The sequence below is a fragment of the Protomyctophum bolini genome (assembly GCF_963924005.1).
Source record: "Protomyctophum bolini genome assembly, chromosome: 1".
NCBI lineage: Eukaryota > Metazoa > Chordata > Actinopteri > Myctophiformes > Myctophidae > Protomyctophum > Protomyctophum bolini.
This window is the reverse complement of record NC_137862.1, coordinates 10358572-10377511: the sequence shown is the minus strand read 5'-3', so window position 1 is coordinate 10377511 and position 18940 is coordinate 10358572. Positions and strand designations below refer to the sequence as shown.

Below are 18940 nucleotides of genomic sequence, written 5' to 3'. Positions count from 1 at the left end.
TAAATCATTACGGTTTTCAGAAAAATCAGACCTGTCTGAACTGAGTGGTGCTGTACTGTACGTGTGTGTGTGTGTGTGTGTGTGTGTGTGTGTGTGTGTGTGTGTGTGTGTGTGTGTGTGTGTGTGTGTGTGCGCGCGCGTGTGTGTGTGTGTGTGTGTGTGCGTGTGTGCGCGTGCGTGTGTTAGGCAACAGTGACAGTTGGTGGTGCGAAGATGCTATTTCCGTGCTCACATGCACAGACATACAGACACAAATTGCTGCGTATAGGAGTGGTTAGCAGTGGCACCACTCAAAAACTTAATGTTTCTATGTCAGTGGTTCTCAAACTAGTTCACATCAAGGACCCCCCAAACAATATCTGTATTTGGCTGTTGACCCTCATTTGGAAATCTGTTGTTCCAGGGACCCTCCAGAAGCAAACATTTGAGTTAACAAATCTGTGCCACATTTTCATTTTTTTTTTTACAAAATAACAGATCTACAACAACAGATAAAGTACTAAAAGCTAAAATACGGTGACTCAGATGCGTTCCAGGTGTTAACGGGTTAATTCCATCTAAGACGATCGTTTACATCACATTTCAAGGTTCAATACGGGGGGGAGAGACAAACTGATCCTCGGCGGCTTAATGACTCAATCTGGTTTAATCCTCAGAGGATACGCCGTATTAGTGCATGTTAATGTCTTAAATTAGCATCTGCTGGGGGGATGGGGGGGGGGATGTTATGAGCGTATGACGGAACAACTCTCTATTGTCGATAATCAACTGAAGCTCTGATGCAGCCATTTATGGTGGACAGTGCTTCACGATTCTTTCTCAAAATTAATGTGAATCTCGATTTTTCTCCACAAAATTTGAGATCACGATTCTCTTTAGTCTATAGTGTGTAGTTGCTGAACATTGCTACATTAATTATATATAAATATGTATTGTCCTTAGTCTATAGTTGCTGAACATTACTACGTTCAAAATGTGTCACTTGGAGAGTGCACGCTTCAAAAGGCAGGCAGGCAGGCAGGCGCGCACACGCACACGCACACGCACACACAGTAGCCAGAGGCATGGGGCAGGTGGCAGAGGGACAGAATGAAGGGGATTTTTTTATAGAGAAACACGTCCAATAAAAACCAAACCTCAGCCTTCAAGCTTTACAAGCCTGGAGTTCACATCACAATGTGTATGCGTGAGTATAGTACCACTGTGTGTGTCTGACACATAAAAAGATAGAGCGCGCGCATGCATGCACGCACACACACACACACACACACACACACACACACACACACACACACACGCACACGCACACGCACACACACAGATGTTACTCTAGGCAGAGGAACCTGTGCAGTAGTATTTTGTACGTGACAGGATCCATAAATCCGAGCCATCAAAGTGTTGCAATGGGAGGAGGATGGTTTTAAAAAGCCTCTTTCACAGCGTTTTCAGTGCTGCGGCACATTAAATCATTTCAGTCTCTTTGGCTTCACTGTAATTATCGTGGCGTTTAGCCTGCATTCTACATGTGGATGTGTGGATGTGAGTGGGCGTCGGCGTGCAAGTGTGCACCCGTCTATAACGGAGCTAGGGGGGCGGGACCGCTGGCCAGCAGGTTGGTCAGCTGGTGGGCCACAGTCACATAAACCAGTGGTTCTCAACCAGTGGTCCGGGGACCACCAGCGGGCCTTCCTTGGCGGTGGTCCCCATGCAGCTAAATGACAGTCGGTATAACCAAATGAACCCCTTATTAGATATTTTAACTCTTGAGACCGAGATCTCAAGAGTTAAATTATTGTTAAACATCTGCATTTACTTAATGTACAATCTCTCCTGTGATACCACAGCAATACAAACCAACAATAACACAATGTTTTGGGTCTGAGAGGCTAAATGTCATCAAATGGTGGTCCGTGGCTCAAATGGCGAGTAAATAATGGACTTGATATGAAAAATGTTGAAAACCACCGACACAGAAATACATGCACACGCACGCACGCATGCTCTCACACACACACACACACACACACACACACACACCCACACACACACACACACACACACACACCCACACACACACACACACACACACAAACACACACACACCCACACCCACACGCGCTTGGGGCAGAGCTACAACCACAACTCCAGAACCAGATGTTCTGCTTGGCTGATGAAAAGGTGAATGTACAGAAACAGAGCCTCTGGCATTCCACACAAATATGTATGTATGGAAAACACACTGTCAGTCCTATCAATGTGTACACACTCTAATGCTTTGTGACGAGGCATGGCAACCTAATAAGATTTACAGGAAATCTGACTTTGAGGATTTGTAATCTTTAAAGGGTTAGTTCAGATTTTTGGACTTAAAAATGAATCTACCGGTATGATGACTAAAACTAAGTCTAAATAATATTGAAAATATAAAATAAAATAAAAAAATTGACTAAAATGGAGGGACTAGTGGAGAAGAGATCCAGTAGAACTAAATGTTAGGGAGGGACTAGTGGAGAAGAGATCCAGTAGAACTAAATGTTAGGGAGGGCTATAGTGGAGAAGAGAACCAGTAGAACTAAATGTCAGCGAGGGACTAGTGGAGAAGAGATCCAGTATAACTAAATGTCAGGGAGGGACTAGTGGAGAAGAGATCCAGTAGAACTAAATGTCAGGGAGGGACTAGTGGAGAAGAGATCCAGTAGAACTAAATGTCAGGGAGGGACTAGTGGAGAAGAGATCCAGTAGAACTAAATGTTATGGAGGGACTAGTGGAGAAGAGATCCAGTAGAACTAAATGTTATGGAGGGACTAGTGGAGAAGAGATCCAGTAGACCCCAGGTGTTTTGTATGTGTTTATGGAGTTAACATTACTCTAATAGACCCCCAGGTGTTTTGTATGTGTCTATGGCGTTAACATTACTCTAATAGACTGGTGTTTTGTATGTGTCTATGGAGTTAACATTACTCTAATAGACCCCCAGGTGTTTTGTATGTGTCTATGGCGTTAACATTACTCTAATAGACCCCCAGGTGTTTTGTATGTGTCTATGGAGTTAACATTACTCTAATAGACCCCCAGGTGTGTCTATGGAGTTAACACGTGCAGTGCCACGCTTCCCCTCGCATTGCACACGACGTGGAGAGAAAAGCAGTTCCACGAACACGGCATGTTTTTAATCACTCGCCATCGTTTTGAACTCAGACAAGCTGTCGGCATCGATGGCATTAAAGCGCTGCTGCCCTGAGTTAGCATCGGGTTACTTTGTTGTTGGAGTTTTCTACCTGTTGCACTACGAGGGGACACGAGAGAGGAAATCTGAGATGGGGGGGGGGGGGGGGGCGCTCCTAATTCCAAAAGAACACACGGCACGTACAGGCCTGTGGGGAACACGTGCCAACCACAAACACACACATGGGCGGCGGTGGCTCAGGGGTAGAGTGGCTGGATGGTAACTGCAAGGTTGCCAGTTCGAACCCGGGCTTCCCCAGAGTAAAGGTCATTACACACTGGCGAATTGGCGACGCGATATATTCGGGCGAATAATTCGCATTAAAAAACAACAACAATTGAAGTCCATGCAAGCTTCCACATCAGCGGCGAATGTGCGAAAATGCGACGGTTTTCGCTCTTTATTTGTTCGCTCTGGTGTCGTATTTTGCAGAGATTCGCAGGCGAACTGCAACATGCAATATTTCGCATTTTCAGATTGCTTATTTGCATCATTTTCAAGTGTTGGAGTTTGGGACTCTCAACGTTTAGAAATTGCACATAATGCAGGAGGCAGCAGGACGGTGCTTTACTGAAAGCCAACGTATTAAATTAAGACGCTCAAATATCACCTGCAAGGAAAGTATAGCTCAACTATCTCGTTCCTGACCACATCACTGTCGTGGCAATAATCACCCTCGAGTGTAATATTGCAATTATACAACAGTTACCCTTAAAACAAAAAAAAATCGCTGAAAAAACATATATTTTTAATGACACACACACACACACACACACACACACACACACACACACACACACACACACACACACACACACACACACACACACACACACACACACACACACACACACACACACACACACACACACACACACACACACACACACACACACACACACACACACACACACACACACACACACACACACACACAAAGCTAATGTGCCAAAGTGGTAAGAAGCCTGAGAGATAACTTTAGCAGCTGTGTAACCACCTGCCATGCGTTTTTGAAGGTCACTCCATCCATCCATCCATCCATGCATCCTCGCCCGCACTCATTAATGTTCTTCCGCTGAGTGCTTCAGGTGTAGTCGACCGTACTTAGGCGCTAAAGTGCAGCGGTTTAGAGATGAAAGGCCACCGGGAGTGGAGTTTAATGGAGCCAGCAGCGCCACACTACTAAGAGTATCCCTCCAATTAACCCATTCTGACCTGAGATCAGATTCATACGAGGTTTCCACTGGACACACACTGGTCTGATGAACCCATTCTGACCTGAGATCAGATTCTAAAAATGTCAGTCGTTCTTCGATTTTTCAAAAATAGCAGACCTACAAGCTCGTAGCGCGCCACTCGGTGGCGCGCTATGAGCTTGTAGATCTGCTATTTTTCAATAGCTAAAGCATAACATGATGCTAAAACCAAAATGGGTTCCCGTTCAGAATGGGTTAAGGCCATGTCATTTTCTATGATTTGAAATGGCATCGTTTTTTCCAACAGGAACAATTCTGCAATCTTTAAAAATTCCAAAATGTTGTTCAACAATAAAAAAAAACGATCAAGCCTAGCCAAAGACAAAACGTTTTCCTTGGCATGACTCCATGTGTACTGCTTAGCATTTCTATGAAAACCCCTCCACACATCTTTCAACTCACGAGTCTTTATTATACGCCTAAGTCTAACAGAAGAAGCAGGATGAGGCTCTAAGTGATTTCTGTCATTTGCCGCCAATTCTGTGCAATTAAAATCGCCAGCCAAAAACAAAAAATCGTCACTGCAGTTTTGAATAATATTACACAACATATCCAAAAATGTCATTCTTTCAATGGCCAAAACTGGAGCATAATAAACATTCATAAAAATCTTTGTCACGTTTTCATATTGCACTTTCACTTTTAAAATATATCCACACATTACTTCTTCCACCTCAAAAGAATAGGGACTAAAGCCCTTTGAAAAGAGCACCCCAACCCCACCACTGTTAGACAATTTATGACTTAGAATAACCTCTCCAGGCCACTCTTTTTTCCAATCATTTTCATTTGTAACATCACTGTGCGTTTCTTAAATAAAAGTTACATCCATTCTAAATTCTACATCAGTTTATAAAGAGAAGCATCACTTCTTGCACCATTAATGTTTAAAGAACCAATTTTAAAGTATTAAAAAAAAAAATTGACAGTACAGAAAACACACATACAAATGTGTGGAAAAACAAACTCAACGTAATCATCATCATCCTCTATAGTTGCTTTTTTAACTTTTGTAATAATTTTCTTAAGCCTCCAAATCTCTTGGTCAATAAAAGCCCCATCTTGCTTGACTAGCAGTGCTACAGACCTGACAAAACCTCTCAAATCAGGGGAAAACTCTTCAATTTTACCCCCCTAAGCCCTTTCGTGTCTGACAGACACTTGTGAAGGAGACCAATCACATTCATCATCATCTGATGTTGACATATTTTCCATTGCTTTCACATTTTTACCTTTATTACCAGTTTGTTCTTTCTCATTAAGTTTACTTTTGGCGGGCTTACTAGATAAACATATATCCTCAAAAATGTATTTTTTCTCAGAAACCACAGACATTTGGCCAAAAACCATGTTTTGAACAACTGCTGCAGCTGCAGTCTTCTTTTTTTCCCCCTGACTGGCCTACTGGTGTGTTTGATGAACCTGCGCTGCTGTTTTCAGCAGACACACTTTCACCTGTTAGCACCTCTTTAACCACATCGTCAGCCTGACGCTGCTTGTTAATCTCTTTATTCCCATTTTTCTTTGTCATTTTTCTTTTCTGTAACACCCCGCTGGTCTTTGCTTTTGCACCTTTGGCCACTTTATCTCCAAAATCCTCTCGATCGTTTTGCTCGTTCTGATCCCCCTGCACAGAACTCTGCCCTTGCACAACTGCCTCCGTTTAATTTTCTGTCTCCGTAACCTGTTGCGCAACGGGCGGGTTAGACTCAGGCTGCGGTGCCGGTGCGCTCTGTGCATCTTTTGTTCCAGACGGGCCAGCGCCACCCTCTCCACTGCTCTCAGCAGCAGCCACCGGTGTCGCGGCAGAGGGGGCTCGGGGGCAAGAACGAATTAAATGCCCCTCCACTCCACAACCAAAGCATTTCATATTACCAGAAGTGGCCAACACAGTGCGATTAAAGCCGCCGACTTTGAAACTGAACGTCAAGTTCAAATCGCTTTCCTTCAAAACCATATAGACCTGCCTTCGGTGACAGACAACATGTTTTAACAGTGGCGATTTACACCCCAGTAAAACCATTTTAACTGGGGAAACCAACTTCCCATAACGTGACAACTCTTTTGCCAAATCCTCATTCTTTTGGAATGGAGGAGCATTTGAAATTATTATCTTTTTAGCTGGACTAATCAGCGGAAGAACAGGTGTGAATGTCTTTGTCCACACCGTCCAGGAAGATAACAATACCACCGTTCATGCGAGAGGCCGATTTCACACTTTGAAATCCTACCACCTCTCCAACAGCGTTACTAACCTCCTCGGCTGATACGCCAGCAGTAGTGTCAACTTTAATAGCATTTCGGCGTGTCAGGTTCTCAAAGTCTTCATGGCCACTAACCACGGGCATAATGCCCTGGTTGTGAGCCCCGCTACACTTAAACAACCGTTAGAAAAAACAACAAAAACTAAAAACATATAGAACAGAAGAGAATAAAGAAAGATAGAGAACTCACTTATACCAACTCGCAGCCAAACACTCACTCACGCCCACGCATGCGCTCAGAGAGAGAGAGAGAGAGAGAGAGAGAGAGAGAGAGGTGGAGGAAGGTGAGAGTGAATAAAGTTCTCTGAAGTGTCATTCATGTCTCCGTTGGTCCTTGGTCTGTTGGAGTTGAGTCTCCCTAATTGAGTCAGTTAGCGCTACAGAAGTCTGAAGATCGAGAGCCTCAGTGAACACAGGGAGGCTCGAGGCCTGTCAGGATCAAGTCAGAGCGCTTTGTGAGAACAAGCACGATAACGCAAGCAGTCAGTCAGTCAGTCAGTCAGTCAGTTAGCCAGCCAGCCAGCCAGCCAGTCAGTCAGTCAATCAGCCAGCCAGTCAGTCAGTCAGTCAATCAGCAAGCCAGCAAGCCAGCCAGCCAGCCAGCCAGCCAGCCAGCCAGCCAGCCAGCCAGCCAGCCATCATGGCAGCACTCCTTCAGTGAACAAGGCTCGTTGAAGGCAGATAGAACCAGCTGTGGATGATGTGGCACTCAATCTATCACTGGAATTCTGGCCTGTAATTCATTTAGCGTCTCTGATGAAGAGCTCTGCTAATGGAATTAACGTAGACATAACGCACGCACAAACGCTGCCATGCTCACTCACGCACGCACGCGTGCACGCACAGACACACACACACACACCAACACGCGCACGCGCACGCACATGCACATGCACATGCACATGCACATGCACATGCACATGCACATGCACATGCACATGCACATGCACATGCACATGCACACGCCTCCAGCATAATTTGCATGGGGTCAGAGATTGAAATGCTGAATATTGAATGAACATTCTTCAAACAACAGGCTAATTGGTCAAGGAATTAAGAGCGCTAAGAATACAGCCTTGAGAGAAATAGACATGCAGTCACAAACTAGCCACTGTATGAATTAGACACCGCACACCTGGCGTCTACTTAACATGCAGCTCCACTTAATTAGCAGGTTTTTTTGTTGTTTGTTTTTCGTTCTCCAAAGCCTGAGGCACAGTGGCTGACGAGGTCTCGCTTGGCAGAAGCCAATAGTCAGTAAGTTCCTTTCTGTATCTCTTTTGAGACGGTCAAACCATTTGCAATTCCTTCATTCACAAACATAATGGAATGATTCAAACCTTTAGCCTCATTCTCCCAAGGATCAAAAGCAGCCAAATAAATCCTGGTAGGAGGATCTGGTAGGGGGGGGTCGTCTGAAAGAAAGTGATTCAGAACAAACAAAATGAAAGGTAACACCGAACCAGCGTGACAGCTGGAGCCGTGACAGACAGGCTGGATGTAGAGTAGCAGTCTCTCTATCTCTCTCTTTCTGTGTGTGTGTGTGTGTGTGTGTGTGTGTGTGTGTGTGTGTGTGTGTGTGTGTGTGTGTGTGTGTGTGTGTGTGTGTGTGTGTGTGTGTGACTGATTGACTTACGTGAGAAGGAATTAAAAAATCCTCTACGAGTAACAGAAGATCTACAAAAAGAAACAGCGCTTGTCTCCTCTCCTCTCCTCTCGTCTGTCTCGTTTTTCTCAACAGCAGCACTTTACGTCTGTCCTTGCTCTCTTTCTCTCTGCCATGATTTTTCTCTGTCGCCCTTAAACGCACACGTGGTCCTTAAATCACAGGCTCCCTGCTGTAATGACAGCGTAGAGAGAACGCAGCCCGGTGGGTCTGGGGTTGTCAAAGTGCTACTTGGAGTTCTCAGACTGCTCTCAGACCTGCTCTGTGAGGATCCACTATTATTCAGGCCTGCATGTGTGTGAGTGTCTTTGTCCTCGTGGTCACAGACTGTCTGTCTGAATGTGGAGTGTCTTTGTCCTCGTGGTCACAGACTGTCTGACTGTGGAGTGTCTTTGTCCTCGTGGTCACAGACTGTCTGAATGTGTCTTTGTTATTTCCAGGGAGAGAAAAAAAAAAAGTCTGCGGCCGATCGAGTCCACTTCAATTCGGCACACAGTAGAGTACATACAGTAGCGCAAACATCGCTCACTCTCTGCTGATTTCTGATCGTCTTGCACCTTTGTTAAATTGACGCGCACGCACACACACACACACACACACACACACACACACACACACACACACACACACACACACACACACACACACACACACACACACACACACTCCTCTCTCTGTCGCTCTAATTAATTAGTCGCATGTCCAGCAGCTGTGCCTAGTTTCTCCCGGTGGATCCTGCCGGGAGCTGCCTGTGCCAGTTCCAGTCTACAGAAGGTGGAGTGTCTGACCGTCTGTCCTTGTGGTCACAGACGATGCAGAATCCGCTCAAGGTCAAGTTGAAGAAGCTTTACCACTGCAGTACACTAAACTACTGTGTGTAGTACTTAAAAACTACACTTAGTCAGAGAATATTATAAGGATAATGTCAAATCTGGGAATAAAAGGTGTCTACTAACATATCCCACATTGGTTTCTATTCAACCACCCTAGGGGAATTTTTGACAGCTGCTGAAAGTTGGGGTACCATCAACAACAAATATAAGGCAAAAATGTCTAAATGTCATCATGCTTTAAGTAGCATGTGACGTGTCAAACTAGAGGGTTTTCATGATTCTGAATCCATTCCAAGCATTAGTTTTGCACGAAAAACACTCCTTGGGCTAAAAACAGCCATAGCCGTCATCACAAATGTGATGAGGTCAGCACATTTGGGCACATTTGGGCAAGTGGCTATGCACTTAACCCATTCAGGACAGGAACCCCCTTTGGTGTTTTAAGCATTGTTATACTTTAGCTGTTGACAAATAGCAGATCTATAAGATCTGCTATTTTTTGAAAATCTTGAAAATGTGGCACAAATCTAATATTATTTCAGAGCGAATGTTTTTTAACTCAAATCTTTGCTCCTGGGTGGTCCCTGAAACAACATATTTTCAGATGTGGTCGGCGGCCAATAAGGGCCTTTCTCGGCCCCACCCTTCTCCCATTATTGTGTTTAGTTTCCAAGATGGCCGCAGCACCAGGAGGGGGTGGGGTGGAGGTGAGCGGGTGGGGTCGACATATGCCCTTACTGGGCTGCATTCACAAATTCAAGACACCCGTCTTGCGTTTGTCTTGTGTCTTGTGTTTAATGGCCGCTCCAATGCATTTCCAATGGAAGCTCATATAAATCAAACATTTTGTTTGATGGGGGGTAGGGGGGCAGAACACATGCATCAAAGCTGTGTTCAGACACAAGTCAGGTGTCAGACACAAGGCAAGTGTGTTGAATGCAGCCCAGTAAGGGCACATGTCGACCCCGTCCGCTCACCTCCGCCGCAGCCCCTCCTGGTGCTGCGGCCATCTTGGAAACTAAACACAATATAAACAATGGGAGAAGGGTGGGGCCGAGAAAGGCCCTTATTACATATATTTTGTGGGAGTCCTTGACAAGAAAATACAGCTGATATAGAAACATAGGGTTTTTCAGAAAACTGTCAGGACATTTGTAGAATCTGGTCTCAGTCCTGATTCTGAATGGGTTAAACAGTAAAGTTAACTAAACCCTACATTAAGTTGGCCGAATTCCCAAGGGTTCTACCATGCCCCCGCTGAAAGCTAGCTCCTGAATAACGGCGCAATGTTTTTGAAGTGCTTAAACAAAACAGAGAGGCAAAGGGAAAAAAGGATTAAAAAAAGCCACCTAGAGAATTTAAAAGACAAAGTGTTTTGCATATCGTTCAAGTTGTTTGTTGCAAACAGGCAATTACCTGCTGGAAATGAAACCCTGTGTGTTGGTGTATCATGCATTGTGAAAATGGATAATTGCCTGTCTGTCTCGCACACTCAAGCGGCGTCTTTGGGCGTTTGGAATTGAAAAGAACGTTGTTGTTGTTGTGTGTGTGTGTGTGTGTGTGTGTGTGTGTGTGTGTGTGTGTGTGTGTGTAATTGTGTATTGTCTATGGGAAGACAATGCAGTGCTCTTGTAATGTCTCTGCAGGTTGAAATGCATTGTAGGAAGAAGAGAGACACGATTGGTTTAATGTCTGTCAGACTGAATGAATGTGAAGGAAGGAAGGAAGGAAGAATGATGCCCCCCCTGTCACAATTACATGGTCATTTATTTCACAAGTTCAGTCTTCCTGCATGTTTCTATGGCTTATTGTGTATATTATTCTTATTGCTAATTGCCTTCCTGCTTGGTCCTGCCTTATTATTTTTTTATATTACTCCTCCAGATTCTGTCCAAAAATCCCGCAAATCGTTACACAGCATCTCTATAGTCATGTGTTCAAGACAGATCTGTCTGATATTTCATATTACATCCTAATTGGCTAACATTGGCTTTGAAAGTTTGCAGGATTGGCCCGTTTTGAACAAAAAGCCTGAAATCATGAACGCAGCGTGCAATTTACATGAAATCTTTCACGACTTTCCTACTGCTGAGGAATATATCCCACCATTTTAACATTGTCCTGTTATAGCGCCAACAACAGGTGGATTTTTGCTAAACACATTTTTGGGACAAAATGCCTCAAATCATCAATCAAGAAATAGCCACAACCTGACCTGCCCTGGTGGAGACCTATTATTATTATTATATATCGCTCGTGGTGTTTAAATAAATAAATAAAAGGAACCTGAGGAAGAAAGCCGTGAGATAGAGATCGACAAGAAGAGACTGACCCGAGAGAAGTGAGCACAAAGCTAAAATGTCATGGCAGGAGAGAGTGTGTTTTATGTGGTGATTCAGACTAAATGTCAGCTAAATGCCACCAGCGTCCACCTGGGATCTCTATCTGTCCTCAGGACACACGGTGCGCTCAGGAGTGGACGCTCCCATCCGTCCGCATAGGAAAGGGCTTTCACATGGTCTCTCTCTCTCTCTCTCTCTCGCTCTCTCTCTCTGAGAGCAGAGAAGGGGCTTTCAAACGTGGTGTAGAAATGGTCTCTCTCTCTCTCTCTCTCTCTCTCTCTTAGAGAAGCAGAGAAGGGGCTTTAGGGTCAGATACTCATCAAGCAAACCCAAAGAAATTAATCTATTTGGATAAACCAACTCTCCTCCCTGCATATTCATTGTTGCCCTCATATTAACAAACAATCCTCCCTGCAAACAATCATAAAAATGTTCTACTCATTAAAATGCACATTAAGTGTGTTTGCGTTTGTGACATCCTCAAGTAATGATTTATGTGGTCCCTCTCATTAAGGCCAGGCTCCATCCAGAGAGAGAGAGAGAGAGAGAGAGAGAGAGAGAGAGGGAGAGAGGGAGAGAGGGAGAGACACAGAGAGAGAGAGAGAGAGAGAGAGAGAGAGAGAGAGAGAGAGAGAGTGGGAGAGGGAGAAAGAGGAGAGAATGACAGAGCGTCAGTGAGAGAACAGAGGAACAATGCCAGGAGACCAGGAGTATAGACCAAGAATCTAGCGATGATCGTCATGACGACTCCAGTGATGCACGCACGCACATACAGTACATGCACGCACACACACACACACACACACACACACACACACACACACACACACACACACACACCGATGTCATCATCACAGGACCAAATCAATGACGGATTGCACACCTGACGGGGAAAAAATCATGATTGTCATGGTTCCACTGATGTGATGTCTGGAACAACTAAATGCTTTCACTGATGTGATGTCAGGAACCAGTAAATGGTTTCACTGGGCTGATGTGATGTCAGGAACTGTCACGGATGCAGACAGAGAGTTGAACCCAAGTGCAAAGTCACAACAACAAGAGTATAGATAATAAAGTATTTAATAAAGAATCAGGCATATATATATATATATATATATATATATATATATATCTTACACTGAAAATGCAGGCAGGAATCAGGCAAAAGCAAAATGACAATGTAGTCAAAACAGGAAACAAGCAGGACATCAATGACACCAGGTTATGAACTGACAGTGAGTGTTAGCAAAGAGTCCAGTCTTATAGGCAGCAGGTTGATTAGCAAAGAGTTCACAGGTTGGCTGATGAGAGAGTTGGACACAGGTGTGTAAGTAAGTGGGACTGTAGTGTGGTGGAAATGAATGTGGGAGTGGCCATGGTGGAGTCACAGACTGAGGGAGAGAGACTGTGACAGGAACAACTAAATGGTTTCACTGATGTGATGTCTGGAACAACTACATGGTTTCACTGATGTGATGTCAGGAACAACTACATGGTTTCACTGATGTGATGTCAGGAACAACTAAATGGTTTCACTGGGCTGATGTGATGTCTGGACCAACTCAATGGTTTCACTGATGTGATGTCAGGAACAACTAAATGGTTTCACTGGGCTGATGTGATGTCAGGAACAACTACATGGTTTCACTGATGTGATGTCAGGAACAACTACATGGTTTCACTGATGTGATGTCTGGAACAACTACATGGTTTCACTGATGTGATGTCAGGAACAACTACATGGTTTCACTGATGTGATGTCAGGAACAACTAAATGGTTTCACTGGGCTGATGTGATGTCTGGAACAACTCAATGGTTTCACTGGACTGATGTAAATGTAATCTCATTACACGAGTCACAAGAGGAATGGAAGAAAATGTCTTCCTTCTTTCAGTCAAATCTGTATTCTGAATGAACACATTGACTGCCACGATTGTTTCAGCCTCTGTCCATTCATGTGCCATTAAACTAAGCCTAGCCCATTAAAGGGTATTAAGGGTACCCATTAGCATTCAAGGGTATTTTAAAGTGAATTTGCTGACAAAATGAACTGGTTGGAAGTGTGAATGTATTGCTTTAGAAAACACACTCAGATCTCCATCAGAATGCCAAGGCCATGAGGCTGGTCGTATTGGACTAGATCTCCATCAGACGGTCAATAGAACCACGCTGGTTGTATTGGACCAGCGGCAGTAAACATAGTTTTTTAGGAAACATCTGGACGGCACTGCAGTTTATGGAAGAGAAACGGTGTGTGTGTGTGTGTGTGTGTGTGTGTGTGTGTGTGTGTGTGTGTGTGTGTGTGCGTTATATTTGCATATTAAAGTTGTAATACGAACACACACATGCATGCACGCACAAACGCACACACACACACACACACACACACACACCTGCTCTCTTCCATAAAGTGCAGAGGTGTCCAGATGCTACAGTAGCCAAAAAAAAATCCCTGCCAAGCATGTTATTACATCGACACATACGTGTGCGTTATATTTGCATATTTTAAGTTGTAATACGCACACACACGCATGCACGCACAAACGCACACGCACACACACACACACACACACACACACACACACCTGCTCTCTTCCATAAAGTGCCCAGAGGTGTCCAGATGCTAGCTAAAAAACTATTTCCCTGCCAAGCATGTTATTACATCGACACAGCAGGCTCTGAGCGCAGTAAATACACCCCCCCCCCCACACACCCCCCCTTCTCTATTTCCATACGAACATTCTCTCGACATAATGTGCGTTCTGAATACCTCCATAATGCCCACCGTCGACCGCACTGCTGTCATCTCTCAATGTTATGCTGCGTGCACAGACCTGTCTGCGACGCGTGCACAGACCTGTCTGCGTGCACAGACCTGTCTGCGTGCACAGACCTGTCTGCGTGCACAGACCTGTCGCCACTCTCACGCAGTGCGGCGGGGCATGGCGATCGGCTGACTGCACGGGGACGATCGAGGAGAAGAAGAGCGTCGACGCACACACATACACACCGTATATGCACAGCGAACACGCACGCATGCACACGCCTCGACCAGTTTACAGCCACATAATTTTAATTGTAGCTCATTTGGAATCCTTGCAGCGGCAAGACGAGACACGTTGAGCTGTTGTGCACGAATAAAAAGTTTATAACAAACATCACTTGGCATCAGAGGAGCCATCTTGGCATCAGAGTACTAATTATTTATACGACTGTTCTGAAAAAGTTATGAATTATAATGTTACACTGATACCTTGAACTGCCATCCTGTTTTAATGTTCTATGTGCCTTTTTACTGTGTTTTTGTGTTTCATGTTACCTGCCTGTGTTATGCCTTGCTGTATACCAAATCGCCCCACGGGGACAAACAAATAAATGAACCTGAACCTGATTTCAGAAAGAAAACATCACACCCGGCTGACTTTCTTTCTTCCGTAATAATAATTAAAAAAGTTTCATATATTCTCAATTCATTGTGCATAAAATGAAGTACCGGTATTTAAAACCTTTTTTTGGTTTAATCTTGATGATTATGGCATACAGCTCATGAAAATCTAAAAATCCTATCCCAATGAATTAGAATATTTTACGAGACCACTAAAACATTTTCTTTTTAAACGAGAAATGTCGACCATATTAATGTATGCAGTTAATACTTGGTCTGGGCTACTTTTGAACAAATCATTTAATCAATGGGGCGGGGCATGGAGGTAATCAGCCAGTGGCACTGTTGAAGTGTTATGGAAGCCCAGGTTTGCTTTGATAACAGCCGAAAATTAATTTGTATTGTTCAGTCTTATGTCCCACACCTTCCTCTTGACAATACAACCTAGATTCTGTGTGGGGTTTAGGTCAGGCCAAAGTAGTTTTGGCACTGTGCCAAATCGAGTTGGAAAGGAAAAATAGCATCTCCATGAAGCGTGTCAACATACTGAAGCACAATTTACTCTAAAAAGATGGCTTTGTTGAAACATGTGTTACGTTTTAACTGTCAGTGGATCAACACCATAGCAGATAACATGGCCTAAATCATCACTGTGTTTTGTCATGTCCAGAGTCTCAACACATCCATCTATTATGATATTTTACAGCACTGTGTTCCTCCGTAAATTGACAAGCTTTATGTTGATGCTGATCTTCCTTTTCCAGCAGCGTGTGTTGCATAAAATAAGTGGATTTGAGGGTGTGTGTGTGTGTGTGTGTGTGTGTGTGTGTGTGTGTGTGTGTGGTTTCTCACCTCGACACCAAATAATAAACTAATAATTGCGTTATCATCCAGGGTGTTTTATCTAATTAATAAGGAACAAAACAAACCTGATAACCTCTGGGACACACCGTCCTGTCACGCACACACGCATGCACATGCACACGCACGCAAACACACACATCCAAATCTGGACTAGGTGAGCAGCCATGAAAGACAATCTAGTACTTTGAACAAAACCCGGTGTGTGTGACTGCGCGTGTGACGGCGTGCGTGCGTCTGTCTGCTGTGAACTGGTAAAGCAGACAGTGTGTGTGTGTGTGTGTGTGTGTGTGTGTGTGTGTGTGTGTGTGTGTGTGTGTGTGTGTGTGTGTGTGTGTGTGTGTATATAAAACAGTCAGATAGCGGATGAGGACATTTGGAACCTGAGCTTATCAACAAGATGCTGATACAACAATACCCTCTGAGTGAGAGAGAGCTTTGTCTGGGTGTCTCTGACCCTTCAGCCCTCTGAGTGAGAGAGGTGTGTCTGGGTATCTCTCACTCTTCAGTGAGAGAGAGGTGTGTCTGGGTATCTCTCACGTCATTTTCAAATGATCGGAATCGGATCGGGAGCCAAAAAACGTGATCGGGACATCCCTAGTATGATATTGGACTGGATATTGGCTGTGATTTGGGATATTGTACTATTGCGATATGGCATAAATGTGTTCTATGAAATATAAATATCGGATCGGGAAAAGTCGGTATCGGCAGATGCTCAAAATCAAATGATCGAGATCGGATCGAGAGCCAAAAAACGTGATCGGGACATCCCTAATCCTACTGACATCATATCCTTATAATACGGCCTCAGCTGCCTGACTCACTGACATAACATGTATCTGTATAAGCATATTGATAACCACTACATGATGATTATCTACTGCTGTATCAGAGTGTACGTATAATTTACAATTACAATGTAGGCATTTAGCAGACGCTCTGAACCTAGAGCGACTTACAGTAAAGAGGAACAAAAAACATGGCGATGCATCAAATACATAAAAATAGTCATCATGAATCATACGTATACTAAGAACGGAAAAGTGGAATATTTATATAATGAACTCTGCATTATACTATATAGTGCTATTTCTACATAAAATGCTATCTAGGTTACATAAGTTGAGCCTTTGTGTATACGCCTGTAAGGTCGTCGAGGCTAGGGCAAGTGCTACGGACTAAGATGGAGTCTGAAGAGGTGGGTTTTTAGACAATGGGTCATTGCATAGTGCATTCCATAGTTTTGAAAAACTAAGTACATTCCAATATGTACAATATGATATGAGATGCAAGCGTGTTCCTGCTCATTCTGTTCTTCTCATGATTTCCATATTTAATCTACTAGGGACGTCATAGATCCACTGTCCTATACTGTATATACTGTATGTGACTCTTTTTGATACAGGAGAGGAGAAAAACGAAAAACGAATTTTATCCAAAATGAGTTAATAGCACAGGCAGACTCTTCACATACTAGAGCATGTCGGAAATAAATGACAGAGCTGAAATCGACATGTAAATATGAAATAAATGCTTAAACATGTAGCTGTAGGCGTAATGTTAGAGTCCACAGAAGTGAACCTTTCAAGCCTGTTTTCTGAACTCTCTGTAAGACATTACTCTATAAGCCATATCTCCAAAACTGGTGGATCAAACTGAACAACCAAATATGTCTTGGTCAGAAGCGGTCACATATATATCTGTGTGTGTAATAACCTGTGCTGTGCGTAATGTGTAATACTGTGCTGTGTTGGCATATGTTCTCCGAGCCTGCGACTCGACGCATCCTCACCCACCACCCCAAAGTTAGATGGAGACTTCTAGAGGCCTTATAGAGATGGTGGCCCTTTGAGATCACAACATTGACTACACCTGCCATTGACGAGCACCTACCGGGAGGACATAGACAGAGCCTCCATTCTATCCAACGACAACAAAATATTCAAAGTTTAGGCTCCGAGAGGCTAAATCTCATCAAACGTTGGTCGGTTGGTCTTGAATGAAAATGTATGAATTCGTTCATCACGAGGACGTCCCACATTAACATACGTGGATGTACTCAAGAACGACACAGGAGTGCAAAGTACCAACGAACAACTGACCTTGATGTGTGGAGAAGCAGGATGACTGGAAGAAGTGGCCAGATCAGATGTATGGAGAACCAGGAGGACTGGAAGAACTGGCCAGATGTGTGGAGAACCAGGATGACTGGAAGAGACGATGGAGGGCTCGTCTGAGGACCACCTAGAGAGAATAAATGGTTGGTTAAAAGGTTGAAACGCACAGTTCTACAGTTTCATCTGGATGTAAACACAACGTATGAGTGAATAGAAGAACAGTGTCTCAACAGCATGAGTGAACAGAAGAACAGTGTCTCAACAGTATGAGTCAACAGAAGAACAACAACGTATGAGTGAACAGAAGAACAGTGTCTCAACAGTATGAGTGAATAGAAGAACAGTGTCTCAACAGTATGAGTCAACAGAAGAACAACAACGTATGAGTGAACAGAAGAACAGTGTCTCAACAGTATGAGTGAACAGAAGAACAGTGTCTCAACAGTATGAGTGAACAGAAGAACAGTGTCTCAACAGTATGAGTGAACAGAAGAACAGTGTCTCAACAGTATGAGTCAACAGAAGAACAACAACGTATGAGTGAATAGAAGAACAGTGTCTCAACAGTATGAGTGAATATAGAAGAACAGTGTCTCAACAGTATGAGTGAATATAGAAGAACAGTGTCTCAACAGTATGAGTGAACAGAAGAACAACAACGTATGAGTGAACAGAAGAACAGTGTCTCAACAGTATGAGTGAATAGAAGAACAGTGTCTCAACAGTATGAGTGAACAGAAGTCTCAACAGTATGAGTGAACAGAAGAACAGTGTCTCAACAGTATGAGTGAATAGAAGAACAGTGTCTCAACAGTATGAGTGAACAGAAGAACAGTGTCTCAACAGTATGAGTGAACAGAAGAACAGTGTCTCAACAGTATGAGTGAATAGAAAAAACAGAACGTGAGTGCGGATTCCGTCTCAGGTTTGCGCCAAAGTGGGCACGGCCCTATCCCCTACTAGTAGTAGGGAGGGGCGGAGC

General features: G+C 43.9%; 1 protein-coding gene across 3 annotated transcripts in view; it reads right to left on the bottom strand.

Moving 5' to 3' along the window:
- cemip (cell migration inducing hyaluronidase 1) overlaps positions 1-18940 on the bottom strand; it is a 124211-nt gene that overhangs the window by 86299 nt on the left and 18972 nt on the right. For 2 of the 3 annotated variants that reach the window (XM_080772129.1, XM_080772131.1), the window contains exon 2: positions 17944-18085. The exons of the other annotated variant lie outside the window; for it this stretch is intronic. The gene's annotated coding sequence lies outside the window, so the exon portion shown is untranslated. The remainder of the gene's footprint in view (positions 1-17943; positions 18086-18940) is intronic. 3 annotated transcript variants of the gene reach the window in all.